Genomic DNA, 7,310 nt, shown 5'->3' on the forward strand with positions numbered 1-7,310 from the left:
CAGGCTTACCAAGGGGCACTATGGCACGCGTGTGCCGGGCTCTGCTGCCACAGGTCCCAGCAGAGAGAGATTTGCACTTTCCAGTCAGTCTTACATTCATTTAGGAAATAGCCCTGCCTAGAGAACTGTGCCAGACCTCCAGGTCTACCAATTCAACGAGACACTTCCACAGACAGACCATCAGAGTAGAGACTCCAAGCCCTCTCTTGGGTAAAAGAACTCAGGACAGAAGAGGAAGGACTGGTCAGAGGTAAGCCATGCAGGTAAGACAAAGGAGGTGTGGGAGAGGGGAGGGGTGGTCCCTGGGGAGAGGCTGGGCCAGCATGACCCGCCGCTGAAATAACAATGGGCTTCTGAGATTGGGGCTTCAGAGCCAGCCCCCCAGTGCCCTTTCCTCTCCCCACAGTCCACTGAAACATGGCATCAAAGCTCTTCTGCTGCTGTTGCCCGCCCAGCGAGGGGCCTTCTACTACGGTCCGCTCCTACAGTCCAAGAATGTCCCAACAGCATCACCCACGGACCTTTGGTAAGTTCCAGGTGTGACTGTATGGTCGTTGTCCCTTCTGCTGGGACACCCTCAGATTTCTTTCAGCTTTTTGGGGGGGGGGTATAAAAAGGGAGCAATTATCCAGACCTGTAACAATACAACCTAAGACTATATTTGTTAGATATTAAAGATCACTGGCTTTAGTGCAACGTACCTGCTTGAATTCTGCCTCAGCCACTTACTGAGCTGGAGCATGTCAGTGCACTGCTCTCTCTGAGCCTCAGCATCCTCCTCTGCAAATGAAGATAATGATAATACACTACCTACTTTTCAGATTGTTGGGAGAATAAAATAAGGCCACGTATATAAGTGCCTAGAATATAGCCCCACACAAAGAAGGCACTCAACAGATGGAAATTGTGTATGTGTACTGGTCAGGGCCAGCTAGGCTATGCTGATGTGACAAGTAACCTCTAAGACCTCAACTGCCTAACCCACTTTGGGGTTATTCTTAGCTCAAGCAAGCAGAATTCTATTAAACCATGATATGAGCGATCTTCAAATGGGATATGACCTAGGCTGCTGACTTGTGTAATTCAAAGCCTTGTCCTCCTCTCTTTCAGATCTAAACCCAAGTTCTCGCCAAAATAGTAGGCAAAAGAGATGCTCACACCACTCCTCCACCAACGGGGTGATGAAGGCGTGCACTCATGGGAGACCCTGAGCATTCTTCTAGTCGGTGAGCAGCTCCAAGCAGGTGTCTGTGTACAGCTGCTCAAGTGATTCCAAGAGGAAGAGGCAGGTGAACAGGGGCCATGAAGACTGATTCAGAAACTCCCCGAGGAGGAGAAGACGTCTGAGCCATCCCTGTGCCACCAGCAGGAGCCACTTCAGCTCCTAAGAAAGCCACTGCGGCGGGGGGGAGGTGGGGAGCTGCCTCCCATTAAAGTCCTTGGTTGCATCATAGGACCAGGTCCCTTGTTTCCTTTCCCCCAGCCCTACTTTTGAGAGGCCCTTGGATGAGGAGCAATTAGAGCCTAGAGCCTTAAAAGGAAATGTGGTTTTATCATTCTAAAATTGTTCGGTTACTCCTAACCAACCCAAAAAGAAAGTGTCTAGGAGAGGCCGTGGAGCATAATGGGTGGCTCTAAATGGATGCTGTAATCAATGCCTAGACCTTGAGGGCACAATTCTGCTCACCTGTTGCATGACTCTGTTTGGTGCTCAGGACCATAGTGAACAGTGGAGCAGGTTGTGCAAAAATGCTGCAACCAGCAGCCTTAGAGTGATGCCGTGCTCATTGTATCAGCGGACAATGCACAGTGCAGACACACAGAGCTGCGTGCTAGAATGCACAGCCTGCAAATGTGAGTACACAGGAGACCCGAGCGCCTTCAACTCTAGCCAAGGAGAGGGGCACAGAAGCAGATCACTCATTATAACAGAACAACAACTTTGGGAGCAAAAAGATAAGTATTTTGCAACCAACTTGGGGATTCAGGGAAGGCTTTCTGGAAGAGGTGGTGCTTGAGTGTTCTGAAGGCCAAAAGAGATTTGGCCAAGCAAAAAAAGGGGGGAAGAGGGAAGTGAAATAAGCAAAGTTGGGAAATAGAGGCACAGTCTGGTGGGGGTATGAGAATAGTGAACTTTGATGTTGGAATGACTGAAGTGAACGCCTGAGCCAGAATGTGGCAGGAGGTGAGGGGGCAGAACAGGGAGAGCCTACAATCCCTCCTGAAGGCACTGGGAACCATAGGTGAGTTCTGAGCAATGAAATAACGTTGCCAGGTCTCCAATTTTTGCAATATGCACATGGTGAGTTAAGAAGACAACTTACCATATAAGCACCCCCTCTTCCTTCCCCCACCTCAGAAAAGAGAGGAATAAAAACAGACAATGTTTTATGCTATAGTTCTGTAGACTAAAACTGACACCTACAAAGGAAAGCTCATCCTGACTGCAATTTGAAGGAAGGAGTGTGAGTAATAATGAGAATAATAGCAATGTATAAAATCTGGTATATTGCTTACTTTTTAAAGTACCTTATAGATATCAACTCACTTAGCATAATAACCCAACAAGGTTAGTAGCCTCACTACCCTGATTTTACAAATGAGGAAACTGAGACAGAGAGCTCAGTAAGTCTCTTAAGGTTACAATAATAATAAATGACAAAGCTGAGACTTGAAAGCTGAGACAAAGCCAGGAAGCCTGACTTCAGGGTCCACAGTCTTAACCAATCAGCTCATGATGATGATAGGATGAAATTCAGTTGCTCTCTGGGCTCGAATTGAACCATTCATTGCCTGGTCTTCGAAAATGGACCTAGGCCCTTTAAATCTTTCTCCTCTGGCAGCTGATGCAATGCTGGGCTTTGTCTGTAGGGGGTGCCAGAGACTATGAAAGAAGGCTCTTTCCTGGGGCTGGTGTGCTCCTCTTAGCAGGTTCATGCATAAAACGCAGCTTCTCCAGTATCCAGTTTCTGCTGCATGTTCCTCAAGCATCCGGCTCCTGCAGTGCAGACTGATTCTCTGACAACAGGTTTCTGCAGTGTAGACAGCTTTCTGCACCCAGATCCTGCAGTGCATGGTCATGAGTAGCACTCAGCGGCCAGCAGCTTCTACTACTGCTGTCTCCATCTCTATGATACTACCCCTGCCACCCTAGAGAGAAGATGTCTAGAACATTCTGCCAATACATCATCTCAGGGGCTTCTCTGCATCCAGCGAGCCACAGCCATGTCCTACCCAACGAGGTCCAGCTCTCAGCTGGGGATGAGATGTGGGGTGATTCTCCTTCAGGGCCTCTATCTCAGCCCTGGGATTGGTTGCTGCTCCTTATAGCTGCTATTCCCGCAGTCTTTAGAGTTCTCTACTCCTTACTAACCAATCCATTATTCCAATGCCTGCTATAGTGAATTATTTATATGAAACTCTCCATATTCATATTATTATGTGGTGTCAGTCTTCTGATTAGACCTTGACTGATCCAAGAAGCTGCCTAGGCAGTCAAAAGAGACAGCAGCACATGCATGAACTAGGACAACAGCCCAGGAACGGAGAGCCCCAGGTTACAATATAGTTCGCAGGTAAAGCTGGCCAATTTTGAGAACCACACAGGGGAAGATGGTTCTGGAAAATGAGGTTCTAGGATTCTTTTGTGTTGTAGGAAACAGAAGGGGTTAGTAGCAAGGCCAAGGTGGCAACACACAGATCATTTCCTGTTGGGCTATATTAAGCCAGAGGAGCCTATGGGGACACCTGGGTAGCCACATCCAGAAGAAGGTTGAAAATATGTAGCAGGAATAGGTAAAGGAACCATGGCTGGGAGGAAACAAACAGGCTTGCTCATTGTGTGTGGATTACCAGTTCATTAGGTTGACACACCTCTTCCCTGCAGGGAAAGAACCCCCAACAGCATCAGCTGGGTGAAGAAATGTCCACTTTCCTGGTGCTTCACTGTCCAGGGTCCCCTTCTACTTCCTGTTCTTACACTGCATCCCCTGGGCCATCTTCCGACTCCAATTCTTATCTGTGCCATGCATTCCTCACCACCTCCCATGCCAAGGTCCCACTTCCCTTCCCCAGAAAACCCCATATTCCTTCTGTCTTGGAACTATTTTCTGCATAGATGCTGCAGGTGCTTTGCACATAAAAGATGCTCCTTAAATGTCACTTCCTGCTTTCATTAGTTAGAAGCCTCTTCACAGATGGGACGGTAAGAGACTCACATCCCTGTGAACCTGTCAAAGGGCTCTGAGCCTCAGAATGACATCTTTTTGGAAGGCTTTTCAAATCATTACAATAATAATAATAATAATAATGGAAACCACAGCCAAACCTTCCCTCTGACTGTGGCAGATTATATGTCAGACCAACCCTCCTGGGAGAACAATTTTTAAAAGCTCTAGTTTTGGAGGACTTTCTCAAATCCATCCAAAAGCATCAGCGAGCTACCAATGCAGTAAGGACTCAAGAGGCCAAGACCCTGGAGAGAAAGTAAGTGCAGAGAAATGAAGTGGACACTGAGGTCTTCGGGCTCCGTCAAGGCACCCGCCAGTTCCTAAGCTGGTCTAAGAGGCTAAAGAATGGGGCAGAGCTTTTGGCAGATTCACAGACTAGGGTAACAAAAATCGGAGGTTGAGGGGTCACCTTGAAGGAGGAGTCCTGGTCATTAAAAGGGTTTTAACCAGGTTTTTAGTTAAAATCCCTGAAGGGCTGTAATCTGCAAGTCAGGGCTAACAAGAAACAGAACAGGTCTCACAGGACTAAAACCCAGAGTCAAATCTATCCTAACCCCACTTTTCTCAGAAGCAGAAGTAAATTCTTTCTGAAGGCATATCCAGACTCTTGTATATCTCTTCATTTAAAAAAAAAATGTCTAGCAATTAATCAAAAATTGCCAGGAATACCAGAGGATAAAAGCAATTGACCAAAAAGCAAAAGAAACAGATCTTCCTAGAAGAGCTGGATATTGGAGTCATTAGACATGGACTTTAAAATATTGAAGGAAATAGATGAAGATGGATGACTCATTGAGAACTGTAAATTATTTGTAAAAGTTAATTAAAATGTATAGGATTAAACACTATGATAGCTGAAATTAAGAACCCAAGTGAAAAGATTAACAATTAAACACAAATGAGGGCAACAGTAATAGATTAGAATGTAACTCAGCAGAAAATATTCAGAGTGAATCATGAGGCACCAAAAGAATGGAAAACAGAGTCTTAAAGACACAGTGAAAATGTCTCAACACACCTATCATTAGAGTCCCAGGAGATGAGAGTAAAGGGGGTAGAAGCTTTGATGAAAGATACTGTGCCACAGATTCAAGATGGGCTATGAACCCCAAGCAAGATAAATACAAAGAATTCTATACCTAGGCACATCAAAACCATTGCTGAAACCTGAAACAAAGATAAAACTTTAAGAAGAGCAACAAGACTCAGAGCTGACTTCACAAGAGAAACGATGAAAGCCAGTGACATCTTCCGAAAGTTGAAAAAAAATAGCTAGGACCCTAGAATTTTTGAATGACCAAAAAATAGCTTTCAAAAATAAAAACAAGTTGGAGACTTTTCAGCAAACAAAAACTCAAAATGTCACCAGAAGATCTGTATTAGAAGGAAAATGCTAAAGGTATTTCTAAATAGACTAAATACTATGTTATACTGAAGAAAAATTCCAAAGATAGTTCTAGGAGAAGGATTCTAGATAAATGTGTGATAATGCAAGAAGGATAGATAGAGAGTAATGAAAAAGTAATGCAGAGTAAAACACAGAGAACGTGAATAAATCTAAATGAATACTGACTGCATCAAACAATAATGTCTGTTGGGGTTCAAAACATGGAGATAACTGAAATCCCTAACAATAGCACAAGAGGCAGGAAGGTGAGTTCTGAAGTCTGGATGGTCCAGAAAGTGGTGCAAGGAATACATACCTCCCAGGCTAATAGAAGAGATATTACAAAAATAATGCAAAAGAAGGCAAAAAAAAAAAAAAAAAAAGGACAGAAAAAAAGAACACAGCAAAAGAGGATAAATAGAAAATAGTAAAATGGTACATATAAGCCCTAATCTATCTAATGTGTCAGTAGTACCTTAGAAATAGCAAATACTCCAGCAAAAAAAAAAAGAAACTGAGGTTTTTTTAAATCCCATATACCCCCAAGAGGGGTACTTTAAATATAAGGATACAGGTAAGTTGAAAGTAAAAATATGAACAAAGATATACTGTGTGATGACTATTAAAAAGAAAGCTAATGTGTTATACAAAGTAAATTTTAAGGCAAAAAATCTAATATAGATAAAGAGGGCTATATCATAAAGCTAAAAGGGTCAACCTATCAGGTTTCTAAATTTGTATGCATGTAAAAACAGAGCAAAACTTGTCAGCAGTGAATTATTCATAGCAGCATTATTTATAATAGCTAAAAATGAGAAACAACTCAACTGATGAATGCATACACAAAATGTGGTATAACCATGCAATGGAATATTATTCAGCCACTCAAAAGGAATAAAGTACTAATACATGCCACAACACGGATGAATCTTGAAAACATTATGTGGAAAAAAATGAAATGTCCAGAATAGGGAAATCTATAAAGAGAGCAAATAGATTAGTGTTGTCATGGGCTGAGGAGAGGGAGGAATGGGGGGCAAGGGCAGGTGACAAAAATGTTCTAGAATCAAATAGTGGCAATGGCTGTGCAATCTTATGAATATACTAAAAACTACTGAACTATATACTTTAAAATGGTGAATTTTATGGTATGTTAATTACATCACCATTTTTTGAAAACCATATCATTAAAAAAACATGTCAGAAGTGAAAGGAGAAACAAAACCTACACTCACAGTTGGAGATTTCCCTAGCTTTGTCGATGACAGAACAAGGACACCAATGTCAGTAGGGATATAGACTTGCACAAGGCAGGTAAAAGCTTGAACTAACAGACTCAGGTGGAAGACAGCACGTGGCAGCTGCAGGAGGGAAGGTGTCACTTATGGAGCCGTCACTATGTGTTTTACACACATCGCCTTGACTAACCCACCTATTATCCCACACCCCTAAACAGATGAGGAAATAGAAGTATAAGAGGAACAGAGAGTGCAAACATCTGGCCCAAAGTCACCAGTTTACTCTTAATCTCCCTGCTCTACTGACTGTCTCCCAGTACTGAATTTAAGAAAGATTTGACTAGAATCTTAATTCACATAAACACACCCTACGGCACTGGGGTAACTGAGGTCTGATGCAGACCGAATAAACATAAACTGTTAATGACCTACTACATCAACAAAAATATACATCAG

This window comes from Pteronotus mesoamericanus, unplaced genomic scaffold (assembly GCF_021234165.1).
Source record: "Pteronotus mesoamericanus isolate MK-2021 breed Mesoamerican mustached bat unplaced genomic scaffold, CSHL_Meso_final contig_78, whole genome shotgun sequence".
NCBI classification, from domain to species: Eukaryota; Metazoa; Chordata; class Mammalia; order Chiroptera; family Mormoopidae; genus Pteronotus; species Pteronotus mesoamericanus.